The sequence below is a fragment of the Humulus lupulus genome, chromosome 6, assembly GCF_963169125.1.
Source record: "Humulus lupulus chromosome 6, drHumLupu1.1, whole genome shotgun sequence".
Taxonomy (NCBI): Eukaryota; Viridiplantae; Streptophyta; class Magnoliopsida; order Rosales; family Cannabaceae; genus Humulus; species Humulus lupulus.
In genome coordinates this window covers 92,619,555-92,638,988 of record NC_084798.1, presented here as the reverse complement: position 1 = coordinate 92,638,988, position 19,434 = coordinate 92,619,555, and positions in this window count along the sequence as shown.

The following is a 19,434-nucleotide window of genomic DNA, read 5'->3' as shown; positions in this document are numbered from 1 at the left end:
TGTACAAGGCGTACGGATCAAGATTGAGGACGTAGAATTAGAAGGAGACCTGATAGAGCTAGAGATCAAGGACTTTGACGTGATATTAGGCATGGACTGGCTAGAACGGCATGGCGCAACCATCGACTGCAAACGCAAGAAAGTGACGTTCGAGACTCCTGACGGCCAGAGACTATACTTCATGGGACAAGTTTCAGGAATACGTACACCGCTAATATCATCTCTCAAAGCTCAAAGGATGATAGAAAAAGGATGTCAAGCATTCTTAGCCAGCATCACAGATGTAGTAAAGGAAACATCGCTTAAGGTTGGAGATGTCCGCATAGTAAGAGAATTCCCAGAAGTATTTCCCGATGACTGTCTAGGGTTGCCGCCAACTCAAGAAATTGACTTCATGATAGAATTAGTACCGGGCACCGAGCCTATCTCCAAGGCACCATACCGGATGGCACCTACAGAACTCAAGGAGTTAAAGACGCAGCTGCAAGAACTCCTAGATTTAGGTTTCATTAGATCGAGCCATTCGCCATGGGGAGCACCGGTTCTATTTGTGAAGAAGAAGGACGGAAGCATGCGGATGTGCATAGACTACCGCGAGCTGAATAAGGTAACGATTAAGAATAAGTACCCGCTACCCAAGATTGATGACTTGTTTGATCAACTCCGAGGTGAGACCGTATTTTCAAAGATTGATTTACGGTCTGGGTACCATCAGCTCAAGGTGTGGGGAGGGGATATTCCTAAGACAGCTTTTAGAACTCGTTATGGGCATTACGAGTTCTTTGTTATGTCTTTTGGTCTTACCAACGCTCCAGCCACGTTTATGGACTTAATGAATAGGGTCTTCAAGGACTACTTGGATAAATTCATCGTAGTATGTATCGAGGACATCTTAGAATACTCAAGGGACGAAGTCGAGCACAAGGAACATTTGAGGTTGATCTTGTCACGACTAAAGGGGCATCAACTCTACGCCAAGTTCAAGAAATGTGAGTTTTGTCTTTCGCAAGTGGCGTTCCTTGGGCACATAATATCCAAGGACAGAGTTGTAGTAGACCTATCCAAGGTAGAGGCTGTGAAGGAATGGCCAAAACCAAAGAATGCATCAGAAGTAAGAAGATTTCTAGGATTAGCAGGTTATTATAGGAGGTTCATAGGGGGCTTTTCTAAGAAAGCCACTCTGCTCACCAACCTGACCCGGAAACAACAAAGATTCAACTGGATAGATAAATGTGAAGAAAGCTTCCAGTTGCTTAAGGATAAGCTTTCCTCAGCACCCGTACTCTGTGTACCGACACCCAATGATAAGTTTGTAGTCTACTGCGATGCGTCGGAGCAAGGGTTGGGTTGCATGCTGATGCAGAATGACAAGGTGATAGCCTACGCCTCAAGGCAGCTGAAGGAGTACGAGCAATGCTATCCAACTCACGATATGGAGTTGGCAGCGGTGGTCTTTGTGTTAAAAATTTGGCGCCATTATCTCTACGGTGAACGGTGTGAGATTTATACTGACCACAAAAGTTTAACGTACTTCTTTACTCAGAAGGAGCTTAACATGAGGCAGCACAGGTGGTTAGAGCTAGTGAAGGATTATGACTGCGAAATCCTATACCACCCGGGAAAGGCAAACGTAGTTGCCGATGCGCTAAGTAAGAAGAATTATGGGAGTTTAGCAACACTAGTCATAATAGAAAAGCTGCTGCAGTAGGAGCTGATCAATGCCGGAATAGAAGTAGTTATCGGTAAGTTGGCCAAATTGTCTATCCAGTCAAATCTGCTAGAAGATATACGGATTGGGCAAAGGCATGATGACACACTAGTGGCACATATGGATACAATTAGAGAAGGCAAGGCCACAGATTTTACACTATCAAGTGAGGGTTTATTGAGATATAAGGATCGGGTATGTGTGCCAAATGACCAAAGGATTAAGATGTTGATTTTAGAAGAAGCGCACAGTACCCTGTACTTAGTTCACCCAGGGTCGACCAAGATGACAGATGACATCAAGGCAATGTATTAGAGGCCAGGGATGAAGAAGGACATAGCGGAATTTGTGTCTAAATGGTTATTATGCCAGCAAGTGAAAGTAGAACATCAGCGCCCTGCAGGCTTATTGCAACCACTTAGCATACCAGAATGGAAATGGGATGATATAGCTATGGATTTCGTGATAGGTTTGCCTTGAACAAGTAAGCAGCATGATTCGACTTGGGTAGTAATAGATAGACTAACCAAGTCTGCTCATTTCCTGCCTGTTAAGACATCATACACAGCGGACCAATACGTAGATATCTATGTCCAAGAGATAGTAAGGTTGCATGGAATTCCCAAAACAATAGTGTCAGATAGAGGATTAGTGTTTACATCGAGATTTTGGGGAAGTTTACAGCAAGCCAAGGGTACTAAGTTAAGTCTTAGTACAACTTTTCATCCTCAAACAGGCGATCAGTCTGAGAGTACGATACAGATTTTAGAGGATATGCTACGCACTTGTGTACTTGATTTCAGAGGATCATGGAATAAGTACTTACCGGTGATAGAGTTCTCCTACAACAATAGCTACTAGTCAATGATCGGGATGGCACCTTATGAGTCGCTTTATGGAAGGAGGTGTCGATTGTCGCTACACTAGGACGAGGTAGGAGAAGGGCAACTCCTTGGTCCCGATGCTGTTAGAAAAGCTCAAGAAGCAGTAGCGTTGATTAGAAAGCGTATGATTACTGCTCAAAGCCGTCAGAAAAGCTATGCGGATGCCTATGAAGGCTGTGAAACAGTTTGGGAAGAAAGGCAAGCTTAGTTCCTAGTTTATAGGTCCTTTTGAGATACTGGACAAAGTGGGAGCAGTTGCATATAGATTAGCCCTACCGCCAGCCCTACGAGATAGCCACAACGTGTTCCACATCTCAATGCTACGAAAGTATCTGTCAGACCCATCTCACGTCCTCAAGTACGATACGATAGCACTCAAGAACGACTTGAGTTACGAGGAACGACCGGTTAGCATCCTAGATAGAGGGATGAAGCAGTTACGATCCGAGAGTATTTTGATAGTCAAAGTCCTATGAATTAATAGTTCGGAACAAGAGGCAACGTGGGAGTTGGAGGAGGACATGCAAGCCCGGTATCCGGAATTGTTTGGTAAGTAAATTTCGAGGACGAAATTCTTTTTAGTAGGGGAGAATTGTAGAGTCCAAGAAGTTTACTTAGCTAGTTAGATAGTAGTAGTAGTAGTAATAGCTAGTAATAGTTGTAGTATGTTTAGTAGTGTGGATTTTGGTTCAAGTCGGGACTTAGTTGGACACTCGTAGCAACACTTGTAGATTTTATAAGTTTAACCTATAGTTTAAGAATATTAATTATAACATAAGGTTTGATTAATATAACTGATTATGAAGATGATATTTATTATATTATAAGGTTTAGATAGACCCAATAACATAATGACACTTGTCATGTGCATATTTATTGAGAAATTAAGTATTTTTGAGGAATAGTTTATTAAGAGTAATATTTGAAAATCCCAGAGTCTGCCAGCAGCTTTGAAATCATTATAGGACCCAATCGAAGTTGTTTACTCAATTCAAATTAGGCTGAAAAAGTGTAATTACGTGTATAATATTTCAGCGTATGTCGATATATCGCCACTCGGGGAATACGAAAAACACGTAACTTCGCACGAACACTTCGACGAGCCGCGGGAATATAATCCCAGGCGATATATCGGCTCTAGGGCATTATTTTTGAAACCGAGCTCATTTTATTCAATAACCTCTTGATAAGCCTCAGAATCTTTTGACCGAGTCTTAAGCCTCTCCTGAACGATTATTCAAATGTTTTTCAATTAAATATTCATTATTTTTATTCAAGCTAAAAGAAGATCTTCTCATTCTTGAACTCTATAAATAGGACCTAGTACCCAACCATTTCTTTCATTCTTCAAGCTGAGTTCAGAGCCTTCTAGCTGCTAGGTTTACTTCAGAGTGTTAAACACTTGGGTTAGGGTTATAAGCCTTATCATCTTAAGCATATTAAACACTTGGGAAGTAAGGTTAATAGTGTGTTTTTCTATAAAGGTGTAGTTCGGTTCTAGCGCATTCAAAGGTATTCCTATTCCTATTTCTTTTCTGAATATTTCATTAGTTTTTATAGTTTTTCTCTACTCAAATCCTAACTCAGTATTTTCCATTCTTGGTGAGGCATCTAAGTTCTTTGAACTTGAGGTTTCTTGTCGGTAAGTATCTTCTCGATGGTTTAGATTCATTTCTTTTTCATCTCCTTCTTTAGAAATACTCACCTTCTCATTAATAATTTTTAGGAGTGTTCCAAAATCCCATCCTTGTTCCCACATCCTTGTATTTGGTAACGAAAATATGATAGTTATTATATGCTTATATGATTATGTTATAATATGTTTTTATATGTTATGATTCATATATGTTTTGGGGCTTATAGTTGCTTAAATATCAAACCCCAACATCTTTATGTTCTTGGGGCTTATAGTTGCTTAGCTAGCAAACCTCATGGTATTTTGAGGCTTATAGTTGTTAGCTAGCAAACCCCAAATAATTACCATGTACATGGGTTAGAATTATGATATATGTTTATAGTTATATGTTATATGTTATATGTTTATAGCTTATGCTTATGTTTCATGCTCGTAGTAGATTTTCCTTGCTGGGCATTAGGCTCATTCCTTTATTTTATATGTGCAGGAAAATAGTTATGGCAGTGGTGAGATTCTTGGCGGCTTGGGATAGTGTGAACGACTCGAGGACGAAGTTGCTTTTAGTCATTTTTAATTATGTTTTCTATGTATTTTCCGCACTTAATTTTGTAATAAATTTATTTAAGGTTTAAGTTATGTTTTATTTTTAAAACAATGAGATCCCATAATTACAACTCTATGGGGGGTCTGACTTGAAGCAGCAGGAACTGGTTATCGTTGATTACAACTCTAGTTCCCCGCCTCACCCCTGGATGCTTGCACCCATTGAGATGGTCTCTCAGGTCCAGATTCAGGGGATTGTTACGCCCCCGATTATGGTTTAAATGCTCCTGTAAATCTGGTTGATCACCTCGATTTCCAGTGTTTCTACATTCCTGGTCGTATATACTCTCAGATCTGGTGTCACCCGAGCCTTCACTGACATGGCTCGTTGCACGGTTATTTCAGATGGGTTTCTTGATAGCTGTCTCATCTCAATAGTGTGAGATCGAGACATTTCGCTTCTCGTGGGATGTGGACCCCTATGCTCCCTAGCGGTTTCCCCATTTCCACGCCTTCGCCCAACTCTCCTTTCCTTATCACCCTTGGTCGGTTGTGCATTCCTCCGAGTTGGTGAGGGATGCCTTATTGGTGATGGTGGGTGTCTTATTGGCAATGATGGCTGCCATCCATTACGGGGCCTAGAAGGCCCTGAGTTTGCTCGATCAGGTTCTGCAACATTCTGCGCGTTACCAGGATTTCAGGTCTGAGACTCCGAGGGGGATCGATTATTCACTACTCCGACTGGTTCCTCCGCAGTTGGGTTTACAGGACCTTCATGCCAATTACTTCTCTAGGGTCTCGGTGGAGCAGGTTGTTCTGCTAGTGGTGGAGGTTTCTCCGCTCTTCGATTGGCTACATTTTTGCGTGGCCGCCCTCTAGGCCTACGTGGTTGAACGTGAACATCCCACAGAGGCAGAGCCTGGGTATCTGGCGGAGGTGGAGCCTGAGCCGCCTGTGCTTCAGCAGCTAGTCTGGATAGTTCTTCATTGCGTTTCTTAGCTTCTGCCAATTGTTTTCGTAGTTGGCGATTTTCAAGTTCCATTGTCGTGACGTATTGTTCAGGATTGTAGTACATTTCCTCGTCGTTGTGGGGGCAGGTGGTTCCCGAGAGTCAGATGGACCAATCCTCTCATCGGGGTCAAAATTCTCCATAGGCTGTGTTTATCCATAAATCAGTTGCTGATGACGTGGCAAGGATTTTCGACACGTGGCGAACACGTAGTAGAGATACGGCTCACCTATCGACCACCATTATTTCTGCACGAAGAGATCAAGTTCTATATACGACCATCTTGGTCGTATATTTCGATCATTCATGTAAAGATCTGTACAGTTGTGATGATATCCGAGAATATCTCTTCATTATGACCTACAGATCCGATCATTAAGGATAGATATTATTTTCTAATTCATGTAACTCTTCCTGAGCCTATAAATACACAAGAGATAGCTCAAGGAAGGGGATCGATCTTTTTAGTTTGGAGAATTATATTACTATTATCCATCATTGTATTGTTTCCTTCTTCGAAGGCCCGTGAAACTCAGGAACCCTAGTTCTTTGATCACGCCTTGGGAGCTCAATATTAATAATAATAGTATTAAGTGGACGTAGGTCATTACCAATCAATGGGGCCGAACCACTATAAATCCATGTGTTCTCTATCTTCCCATTAGATTATTTTCAACCTCTGTGTCATTTTCTTGTCGTTTCCTAGACTCTGTGTCGTTGACCAAAATAAGGGTCAACATTCTGGTGCTTTCATTGAGAGATTTGAATCCGAGAAAATCTAATGGCAAAGACTACCAAGAAAACTGGACAGGCTGCTGCCGCTCCATCCTAGCCTCCTCCACCAAACATGAATGAAGATGAACCTCATTTGGAGTTTGATGAGGAGGAAGTGGACTCTGAGGCCCTGAAGACAACACTGGGGGTGTTGCAAGATGAACTGGTCGCTCTGAGGGCCAATCAAGAGAGTGCCGCCGAGATAATGGCGTCACAGCAGAGGGAGATAGAGCGCCAGCGCCAAGAGCTGAGCGAGAGACAGGCGGAGATGGATCGTCATCAGAGGGATGCCATGGTAGCCCTAAAAGTAGCCCTCCAATTGGCTAGGAATCAGGCTGCACCTGCCTCGCAGCCTGATCAACCCCCGAGTGGCCCACCTCAAAGAGGTCCCAATCCTAGCCCTCCGCTCCAGCCGACAAGCCCTCAAAGGCCGGAGCAGCCACCAATGCCTCAAGATGATGTCCCACCTAGAGACCCTGAGACGCAGCCTCCATCCCAGGCTGGTCGAGGCAATCCCCCGCGTCCAAGGCAGAATAGGGCTGGGAAACAGCCTCGAAGCCTTAGACGCCCCGGGGGTGAAGAGCCGCACCCACCGAGCAGGGGGCAACGTCCTTCTGCCAACAGAAGGAATTCAAAGACAGGTTCTGGAGCTACAGGTCCTCCACGGCATGACAATGCACGGGGACCCACCGACTAGCGCAGGCCTCCCCCTAACACTCGAGAAGTTCCAGCCAAAGGAGGAAACAGAGTAAACAGTCGGTCCCACCATAGCCAGTCAAGGTTCAGAGATGGCCATGGCTACAATGTGGCCGACTCAGGCAGAGGGAATGTTGTTCGGAGAAATGAAGAGAGAGGTGGAGGCAGAAGCGCACCACCTAGAGAAGACCGACAAGCAGGACATAATGCTAGGGAGCAGCCCAGACAAAACAACGTCTTTAGCTGACTTGGAGCCATCTAGCAGCGGCGAAGAGATGATGACTTAAGGGATGTACTCAATGACCGCTGAGAAAGGCACGATGAGTACATTCCCCCGGCACCCGAGGCCCTAGTAATTCCTGAAGCCATTCAAGCTCAAATGGATGCCCTGAACCAGGCTGTGCAGCAGCTGGTCGGGGGGCGGACATCACATATCGAGTACGATAGGAGGAGAGGCACCCCTTTCATACAAAGGATTGTTGTGGCAGAAAACCCCAGCAAGTTCAAGATGCCGACTCTCCCAAACTTTGATTGGTACGGAGACCTGGTATCTCATGTAAACAAATTTGAGATAAAAATGGACATTCAGAAAGTCTCTGAAGACGCTCGCTGTAGGATCTTCCCAGCGACCCTTTCTGATGTCACTCAGGAGTGGTTCTTTAAGTTCCCTCCTACAATTATAATATCTTGGGAAATGTTCGTGAAGGAGTTTTACGGATAGTTCTATGCGAGTCGTGTGCACGCCACTGAGGCAAACCAACTGGTCGAGATACACCAAAAAGAAGGGGAGCCTGTAGAGTCCAAGAACTTTACTTATCTAAGTTAGATAGTAGTATAATAGTAATAATAGTATGATCTTTATGACTGTGGATTTTTGGTTCAGACCGGGATTTATTTGGACACTCGTAGTAGTACTTGTAGATTTTCTAAGTTTAACCTATAGTTTAAGAATATTAATTTTAACCTAAGGTTTGATTAATATGACTGATATTGAGGATAATATTTAGTATACTATAAGGTTTAAATAAGAACCAATAGGATTATAGCACATGTTATGTATGGGTTATTAATGATTAAGTATTTTGAGGATTAAATTTATTAAGGGTAAAATTTGAATGCTCTAAGGTCAGTCAGCAGCTTTGAAAACGTTTGAGGGCTTAGTCAAGGCTGTTTACCCAATTCAAATTAAGCTAAAAATGTGTAATTTCGTGTTTAAATAATCAGCGTATGCCGATATATCGCAGCTATAGGGGGCGATATATCGCAGCACGAAGATACGAAAAACCCGAAACGATGCACGATTGCCTCGGGCATACTGGCCCAGGCGATATATCGCCCCTCTCAGCACATTTTGAAAGTTTTCAAAATCGTTTCCCATTCAAACCTTCAACCTCTTGATAAGTCCAGCATCTTTTTGAACAAGTCTTCAGCCTCTGCTGAACGATAATTCAAATTATTTTCACTTAAAAAGCCATTATTTTTATTCAAGTTAAATGAAGATCTCTTCATTCCTAAACTCTATAAATAGGACCTAGTACCCAGCCATTATTCATCTATTACTCTAAGTTTAGAGGCTACAAGTTGCTAGGTGAGTGTGAGAGTGTAAACACTTGGGTTGGGAATCATAACCTTGATCATCATAAGCTTATCAAACACTTAGGAAGTAAGGTCTTATAGCATTTCAGTTCAAGGTTTAGATTGGTCTTATAAGTCTTCAAGGTATTTCCACACTCTTACTCATTGGTATTATTTTATTTAAGTTCTCATAGTCTTCTACTCAGCCTTCTAACCTTATTCTTTATTTTGGTTAGGAAATCTAAGAACTTGCACATAAGTTTTGGTAAGTATATTCTCAATGGTATAGTCCTCCCATTCCTTTCATTTCTTTTCTTCAAAGTACTCACTCTGTTACAAATGGTTTTTAAGAGTGTTCCAAAGTCCCAACTCTGTCCTCATATCCCGGTAATTTTGGTAAGGAAAATAGGATAGAATTTATATGTTATATGTTTGTATATGTTATCTTATGATTTTTATGTTATGAAATATGTTATGTTAAGTATGTTTGTAGGCTTGGGCATATGACCTATATGACTATCAAGCCCCAAATAGATTATGGGCATATGACTTGCTTAGCTAGCAAGACCCCACTAATCTAATGGGCATATGACTTGTTTAGTCTATGGGACCCCAAGTAATAATGGCCATTATAGTATGTATGTGACATAAGTGTTATAGTATGTTTTATGTTTCCTTATGAATTTTATGTGTATGGACTATGTGTTAGATTTCCTTGTTGGGCATTAGACTCACTCCTTTTTGTTTATATGTGCAGGAAAATAGTCTTAATGGCGGGAAAGGTTCTTGGAAGCTTGGAGAATGTGTATTGAGGCGGAATGGATTCAAGAGCCGAGCGTTTCGATTTGAGGATGTAGTTTTGTTTCTTATGGTTTTTACATGTATTTTTCCGCATTTTGTTATGTAAATCTCTTTTTAATTATGTCATGTTTTGATTTTAAAACAATGGGATCCCATATCCTACTTGATATTTTATGTAAGTTTAACTTTTATTTTTACAAGTTTCTTAAATAAAGTTATGGTCTTTTCACTAGAAAAGTTTTATTAAGGATTAGTGTTTATGTATAGTTTTTGTTAATGGTCAAAAAGTCTAGAGTAGTTGGGTCATTACAGAGCCTTTGAAGGAGTATGTTCAGCGCTTCATGCGAGCCTCAGCAGGAGCCAAGACTGTGGGCGATGAAGGCAAGATGATGGCCCTAACCGCTGGGGTTAGGCGCCATTCTCCTCTCTGGAGTAGCCTCACAAAGCATGGGGTTAACACTACCAAGGAGTTTTTAGATCGAGTTGATCGGTACATCAACCTCAAGGACTCGATTTCAAACGAAGGCAAATCGCCAACAAAGGACAAGGCGCCCAAAGAAGAACCCGCCAAATCCGCCAACGGGTCTAAGCCCAATAGCAACGGCAAAGGCAACGGGAATGCCAATGGTAAAAGTGGTGGAAAGCGGGCGAATGGCGAACCCTCAACCTCCGAGAGTAAGTGCCCCAAAAATAATTGGTATGAACCGAAATTCACCAATTACACCGCCCTTGTCGAAAGCCGAGCCGAGGTTTTCCAAGTGACCAGCTCGAGCGTGCCCTACAAACGTCCCATGCCTATATGAAAGGATATCTCCAAGAGAGATTCCACAAAGTTTTGTCGTTGTCTTAACGACTACGGGCACGACACCAATGAGTGTAGATAGTTGAAGGATGAGATTGAGTTCCTGATAAGACAGGGACACTTAAGAAGATATGTACGAGTCGCGGGAGGTTCTCAACGAGAGGCTCAAGGTGGCAATGAGTCGGCGCATGTACACCAGCGCTCACCACCTTTACAGCCAGCTCCCATGGCAGGTACCCTACTCACCATCTGTGGAGGCCCACATCTTGCAGGAGACAGTGGAAAAGCGAGGGAACAATACTCTTGAACACTACGCCACGACCAGGACATCGAGATGATAAGTGTTGAGGATCGTGCACCAAAAAAGGCTCGAATAGACGACGCCCAGCATGTGCGATTCCCACACTCCGATCCGCTGGTCATGGATGTCCAAATCGCAAATATGATGGTGAAAAGGGTGTTGGTCGATACAGGAAGTTCGGTCAACATCCTATATAAGTCCTCCCTGGAAAGGATGAAACTGTCCATCAAGGACCTAGAGCCATGCAACCAAACCATTTATGGTTTTTCCGAAGAAGGGCTCGCCACAGTAGGGTCTATTAGACTCCCAGTCACAGCAGGTACCACGCCTGCTAATAGGACATTACTCACCACCTTTATAGTGGTTGATTGTCCTTTGGTGTATAATGCTATGATAGGGATACCTATTCTGGTTAACCTTCGAGTCATCACTTCTATATGGCACCTCGCAATGAAATACCCAACAGATGCAGGAGTAGGATGCATACTGGGAAACCAGCGAGAGGCGAGAGAATGCTACAATGCCTCGATCACCAAGGAAAACAAGGGTGTATCGAGGGATGCCGCCAGAAAAGAGTTGCAAATGGCATCAGATGTTCAAGCCCGCTCAGGTGATAATCTCACCAAATAGGGCTTTGCCCAAAGTGAGGATAGAGACTTAGATCCTCGCTTTGGGGATTTCAAAGAAGCAGTAGGCCCCATCGAGGACCTTGAAGAAGTCCAACTCGATGAGGAAAATCCGACCAGAGGTGTGAAAGTCGGTAAAAACTTGGAGACAACAACAAAACAAGAACTGGTGGAGTTCTTAAAACGGAACCAGGAAGTCTTTGCCTGGTCGCATAAAGACATGGTTGGGATAGATCCTGCAATCATCAGCCATGTCCTGAACATTGACAAAAGCTTTCCATCTGTGCAGCAGAAAAGAAGGCTGCTTGACAATGACCGATCGAAAGCTTTGAAGGAAGAAGTCGAGAAGCTGAAGGAGCAATGATTCATCAGGGTGGAATTTTATCCATCATGGGTCTCCAATCCCATACTCGTGCCCAAGCCGAATGGCAAGTGGCATACGTGCGTGGATTTTATAGACCTCTATAAAGCCTGCCCTAAACACTGTTTCCCACTCCCGAGGATCGACCAGCTGGTCGATGCCACTGCAGGACACGAGATCCTCTCATTCATGGATGCATACTCTGGGTATAACAAGATTAGTATGCATCCCCCTGATGAGGAACACACTAGCTTTCGAACCGATACAGGGCTCTACTATTACAAGGTGATGCCCTTTGGTTTGAAAAATGCTGGTGCAACTTACCAGAGACTCGTCAACCACATGTTTAAGGAGCTGATCGAGGCAAACATGGAGGTTTACGTCGAAGATATGCTGGTTAAGTCGAAGAAGGCCAAAGGACATGTAAGGGACTTGCAGGAATGCTTCAACTTCCTTAATAAATATAGGATGAAGCTGAATCCCCTTAAATGTTCCTTCGGAGTTGGATCAGGGAAGTTCTTGCGATTCATAGTTAACTCAAGAGGAATTGAAGCTAATCCCGAGAAGATAAAAGCCCTGGTCAAGATGAAGTCGCTAGTGAAGGTTAAGGATGTCCAAAGTCTGACTGGGAGAATTGCCGCCCTTAGTAGATTTATTTCAAAATCAACGGACAAGTGTGTCCCATTTTTCAATCTACTCAGAGGCAATAAGAAATTTGAATGGACAGATGAGTGCGAACAGGCCTTTCAAGCACTGAAAGCGCATATCGCCCAGCCACCCATTCTGTCAAAGCCAGTCGATAAAAAGACTTTGTTCATCTACCTGACAATCACAGATTACACTACTGGTGCTGTTCTGGTGAGAGAAGAAGAAGGTGTGCAGAAGGCTGTCTATTACGTAAGCAAAAGGCTGATCGGAGCAGAATTGAGATATCCCCCCATTGAAAGGTTAGCCTACTGCTTAGTATTGGCCTCTAGGAAACTGCAGCCTTATTTCCAAGCCCATCCGATTACGGTATTAACCGACTAGCCTCTTCGGCAAGTTCTGCAAAAGCCAGAGGCTGCCGAAAGATTACTAAAGTGGGCAGTCGAGCTCGGGCAGTTCGACATATCTTACTTGCCGCGAGCAGCGATAAAGGGACAAGCCTTAGCTGAATTCATCGCCGAGTTGACAAAGCCCGCATGTAGCAAGCAAATCAAGGAGCCTAGCGAGCCTGAATGTCAAACCCAAGCACCCTCGTAGAAATTGTTCACCAATGGATCATCTAACGAATCCCACGCAGGAACAAGAGTGATATTGATAATGCCGGAAGGGCATCGATTTCACTGTGCAATAAGATTTGACTTCACTGCCTCTAACAATGAGCCTGAATATGATGCACTGCTTGCTAGACTGCGGTTAGCCAAGGATATGAACATAAAAGCGCTTGACATTTATAGTGATTCTCAGTTAGTCATGAATCAAATCTTGGGAGAGTATCAAGCGTGAGGAGTAAAAATGGTTGCCTATCTGAGCAAAGCAAAGGATCTATTAGCCCAGTTCGGCAGATACACTCTACAGCAAGTGCCTCGTGATCAGAATTCCAATGCAGATGCTTTGGCAAAACTGGCAAGTGCAAAAGATGCTGATACTCTGAACATAGTGCCAGTCGAGCGACTACCCACACCCAGCATCCAAGCAACATAAACCACTTTAGAGTATCTATCAAGCGGCGTGCTACCAGTGGACAGAAACAAAGCTAGGACCCTTCAGCGGCAAGTTGCTAGGTATATCCTGGTCGATGGAATTCTATACCGAAGGGGATACTCACTGCCACTTCTCAAGAGTATTACAAAGGAGAAAGCCAAAGAGTTGATGAAGGAGGTACACAAAGGATTATGCGGAGACCACGCCATGGGGCAAAGCCTGTCGAAAAAGATCCTAAGGCAGGGATATTTCTGGCCAACAATGAATGAAGACTCCATGGGGTTCGTGCGAAAATGTGACAAGTGTCAAAGGTTTTCTAAGATCCTGCGAGCAGCTCCCAATGAGTTAATGCAGATGCAGAGTCCGTGGCCCTTTCCGGTTTTGGGAATAGATCTAATCAGATCTTTGCCAACGAGGAAAGGTGGTGTAAAGTATGCAGTGGTTGCCGTCGACTACTTCACCAAATGGGCCGAAGCTGAGCCACTCGCGACCATAACGACGAAGAAAGTACTTGACGTCATGGTCAAAAACATCATCTGTCGCTATGTATTGCCAAAAAAGATAGTCTCAAATAATGGCACCCAGTTCGACAGTGATCTATTCATAGACTTCTGCAAACGCCACGACATTATTAAAAGCTTTTCTTTAGTCACACATCCTCAGGAGAATGGGCAAGTCAAGGCAGTCAACAAAATGCTGAAGGATACACTGAACAAAAGACTTGAAGAAGCTAAGGGAGCATGGCCAGAACAGTTGCCTGAAGTCCTCTGATCGTACAAAACTTCCCACTGAATAGCAACAGGTTATACCCCGTTTTCCTTGAGATACGGGTATGAGGCCATGTTGCCTGTTGAGTTGGATCTGCCTTCTCACCGTAGATTAACATACGACCAGGATTCTAATAGCCAGTTACTGATGGAATCCTTGGACTTGATTGATGAAAGGCGAGAACAAGCCCAGCTCCGAGTAGCTGCATCCAGCAGAAGGTTGCCCAGTATTTTAACTCCAAAGTTCGAGAAAGAAAGTTCAATATTGGAGACCTTGTTCTCCGAAGAGTTTTTCTTAACACCCACAACCAAGCTGCTGGAGTACTCGGGCCAAATTGGGAAGGGCCTTACCAGATTGATGAAGTCCTACACCTAGGCACTTATAAACTTGCCCGCTTAAACGAAGATCTCGTTCCTCGATATTGGAATGGAGAACACCTGCGCAAGTATTATCAATGAACAATTCTTCTTAAAGAATTGGCTTGTTTAAATTTTACTTTTTACAAGTTTTGTGTAAGATCTTATTGATCACTCGTAAAGACATGTTTAGTCCATTTACTACGAGAATAAAAGAGACTGTGCTCAGCTAGTCATTTCTTGCCAACTATTGTATTTATTACAAGTATTTTCTCATTATGTGTGTTGTTTTGCTGTATTATAATTCTAAACGCATTGCTACGAGCAGTAACGTTCGGGCAGGTTCTAGTCAAGGCAAGTGGCCGAGGACCTAAAGCTCCCCGATCACTTGGGGGGCATACAAGGTACAAGTAAGCAAAGCATATCGTTAAAAGGTATTTAAACACATGAGCAAAATAAGTGAAAGCATGCTAGGGCACTTAGATTATTTTTCAAAATTTTGATATTTTGTTAAATCAAACCAAAGTGCTATGCTAAGTTCGGTCATGCGAACAATTAGATTTTATAATAATATGCAAATATATTGTAATATCAAAGCGATCCTTTTACACTGTAAGCAACTGCTTGGATGTACTTGTTCAAAATAAAAGTAAAAGTTGCCCGTGCAGCAAACCAAAAAATCATATTGTCTTTACATCACGACCTGTAGGTCGTGTAATTAAAAAGAAAAAAACTAAGGAGCTTGAGGAGCTGGAGGATCCTGGGGAAGGTTCTGATCGACAGCTTCATTATCTACACCCTCCATCCCGACGACCAGCGAGATTTCAGGGGAAGCAGGGACCCTCGATCCTTCTTCTTCAGCCAGTTGAGCCGTGCAACGAGCCAGCTCAGCTTCCCTCGCGTTCTCAGGAAGATAATCAAAATTGGCACCCTGATTGTGCTTCTAGAAATCATAGAAGCACCTCAGGGTGGCATTTTTGTACCTCTCTAAGTTGGCAGCATTAGTCTTCTCCAAGTCCTTGACTCGGTCCTCCATGTCTCTAGTTTCTAGCCTGCTCGCGATCAAGTCTAGCTCGAGCTGCTTAGCCGCATTATAGTTAGAGCGGTTGGGATCCTTGTATTGGTCCCTCAGCTCGCGGGCTTTTTCCAGAGACTTCAGCTTCTCCTCCAACTCCTTAGCCAGTTGGGCGTTTTCCGCAGTCGCCACTGCCAACTGATCAGCATGTCTGGCCTCAGCAGCTTTGAAATCATCCTCGTGCCGTTTATCTGAGGTCCTGGCCTCCTCGGTGACAGCACCCAGGCGAATGCAGCCGACAGTAAGGGTTAGCATGGCCTGCATTCAAAACAAAAATTAGACAAACAATAAATCACCGAAGACCTGATTTTACAAAGGGAGATAACTTACACTAGTGAACTCATTCAGGGCTCAGTTCAGAATTGGGTCAACGCCCATCGTCTCCGTAGCCGCCATTGCTGCTCGGCAGCGTTCGTGCTTGTCGATTTTGGTGACCCTTTCCTTGATCAGCTTAAAGGCGCGACCAACCATTAAGTTCCTAGTAGAGGCGGGATCCTCTTACTGAGGTTGGTCAGATGGGGCATCGGGAGAAGGGGCCGACTCGAACACAATGGATGGAGTCTGTTGCTCGCGGTGGGAAGGCGGAGTCGCGGTGGCAGAAGGCCCGTCCTCCGAAGGGCCTGCATTCCGGGCCTTCTTCGCCTGAGGCTCTTTGATGCTCTCCCCAACATGTCTCTTGATGGTTTTCTTTTTGCTCGGAGGGGCAGCAGCAGCCTCTGGGGTGCTGTAAAGGTCAAACACATTGGAGGAGTCCCTGCCTGAAAAACAAGAACAAAGTCAAACAATGAGATAGCATGAACAGCCAAACATATTACATCAGAAGAAGAAAACAAAAGAGGATTGCAAAGTCCAATACCCGAGCTATTATTACTGGTTGCTACACTACAGACTCTACTAGTCTTACACTCATTCTTTGACACGAAGAAGTCTGGCCCTAAGTGTGAAGCATATTTAAAATTGTCGTCCCCGTCGAATAGATGACAGGGAATTGGCAAGTTGTTTAAAAGCAAAATTACTATACCATTGTCATCCGACGAGTCATGAGAGAGGTCGATAGGCTCGGTCGCCTTCTACTTTCCTTTTCCTAAGGGGGCCGAGGGCCTCTCTACTCGAAGAGTGTTAGCAGGTTCCCAGATCATGACCCCAGTCGCTCTTCTCCGCGGAGGAGACACTTGAGGTTGCTGTTCGAGTTCCTCTTCGGCGCGAGCACTCCCTGCCGAAGGCCCCCTCGTAACCGATTGAGGGGCACAGATGCCAGCCAACCTAAGGTTAGCCTCTGTAACCAGATTCTTGACACTCTTCTCAGCATTTGGCATGCTGGCTAAGAGTGCCAATCTTGACTCCATTCCCGGAGTTGGGTTTGGTCGCAGCCACGGGCCTGGAGGACATCAAAAGTTTAAGACATTGTGGAGGAAAACAGTAAGTGAAGAAGTCAGACAGCGATACGAAAGTTTTACGTCCTCGTGCGAAAGCCAGGTTGTCTGTGACTAGGTCTACCGTAAGGAAGTACTCTTGATAGTACCTCCCCACGTTTGAGATGTGGGTCGTGTCAGTCAGGAAAGTGCGTCCATTTTCCTGATGAAAAAGGTGGAAGAACCCCATGCCTTCATGGCTGGGGTTAGATTTGAGGTCGAACAGATAGTTGACCTCATGAGGCGATGGCACAGGCCATTTTTTCTGGCTGTACAGGAAATAGAGTGCAGCAAGCATCCTATATCCATTTGAGGTAATTTGAAAGGGGGCAATTCCAAAATAGTTTGCCACCCCCTGAAAGAATGGGTGAAGAGGCAAGGTGGCCCCTGCCTCAATATGAAACAGCGACCGGACGCTATAGGCGCCTCTAGGAAAATTAGCCCTTTGGTCTGGGTTGGGCTTGACTAGGGTCACCCCTGGCAGACTGTATTTCCTTAAGTAGTTGGCAGTCATTCTGACCGTCACCCTACTTTCAGAGACTACATGCCACTCGACATCCGGCTGAGTAGCGTGTTGAGGGTGGGCATGTCTTTGGATGTTAGGATCGGGAGCATTTTCATCTCGACCACTGGTCGAGGGAGCATCAGCCGTAGCAGCAGGCTGATGAGAAGTGTCGGAGGTTTTTTTTTTTTTTGGCCTTGGTTTTGGTGCGAGCCATGTTTTGGGTCAAGACTGGGGAAGTGTTTGGATTAATGCGAGAAAAGGGAATATCGGGTATCAATGTCGAGGGTTGTTCTTCGTCCTCGAGCAGTTGAGCTAGCAGATCGTCGTCGATGGGTCTTTCTCCTCCCCACGAGTCATGCATATAAACTGCAAACAGACAAAGGAGGAGATAAGACACATAGCCTGGGAGCTTATGTTGAAAGGTGGAATAGCATTGCTCGCGTCTATCAACCAACAACATTCTGAAAAAACTTTTTCAACTCAAAAGGGGTGGGAAAAACACAGTTTTTCAGCTAGCCTAAAAATCAAATTTTTACTTCGATTTTACACCCTAAACTCGTGATCCTGACTATCAAACTGATTCCTAACTTATAAAGAGAAAAAGTAAACTACCCTATTAAGCATCAAACGGTATATGCAGAATCTTGACAAATTTCTATCCAAGAACACAAAAAGTTTCAGAGCACAGAAGCAGCATGCATGGCATCTCAAAGGGTTAAACGTCAAAGAAAGTTTACCTGAGTGAAGATTGGAGATCCTAAAAAGGAGGAACTTTGAGTGTGCAGGCGAGAGATCCTCGGCAAAGCGTCTGAAAACTTTAAGGTCCTGGGCTTTGGAATATATTTCTTGAGAGTTCTTGGCAAAAAGATGGCGTGTAAAGAGTTAAAAGGAGAATATGGGGATTATTTATAGAACTGAGGTGTGCCGAAAAGGGGTAATCATGAGTTACCTTTTTTCAAGGCATGGGGGAGTGTAACGGCTGTCGGAATGGTTTCTTTAAAACTGAAAAGGCATGATTGGACGTGATTAGGTCACAATTTTCAAGAACGCACGAGAGCTCTGACAGATTTCGTGGGGCATACGAAAAGTTATTTTCCTAAGTTTACTTATTGTTGGTCGCAATAAATAAACTTGGGGGGCAAATGTTTATCCATAAATCAGTTGCTGATGATGTGGCAAGGATTTTTGACACGTGGCAGACACGTAGCAGAGATACGGCTCGCCTATCGACCAGCATTATTTCTGCACGAAGAGATCAAGTTCTATATACGACCAGCTTAGTCGTATATTTCGCTCATTCATGTAAAGATCTGTACAGTTGTGATGATATCTGAGAATATCTCTTCATTATGACCTACAGATCCCATCATTAAGGATAGATATTATTTCCTAATTCATGTAACTCTTCTTGAGCCTATAAATACAGAAGAGATAGCTCAAGGAAGGGGATCGATCTTTTTAGCATGGAGAATTATATTACTATTATCCATCGTTGTATTATTTCCTTCTTCGAAGGCCCGTGAAACTCAGGAACCCTAGTTCTTTGATCACGCCTTGGGAGCTCAATATTAATAATAGTATCAAGTGGACGTAAGTCATACCAATCACTGGGGTCGAACCACTATAAATCCCTATGTTCTTTATCTTTCCATTAGATTATTTTCAAGCTCTATATCATTTTCTTGTCATTTCTTAGACTCCATGTCGTTGACCAAAATCAGGGTCAACAGGCTGCTTTCCAGGGCACTGGGGTTACTCAGCTTCATCTAAAATTTCCTCCTCAGGAATATTGGTATCATTTGCAGCCATTGCTAATCCGAGAGGTTTCCTGATTAAACAAACTCACGCACACACTTTTTAATGGCTCTCAATGAAAGCACCAAACTGTTGACACCATTTTTCGTCAACTTAAATAG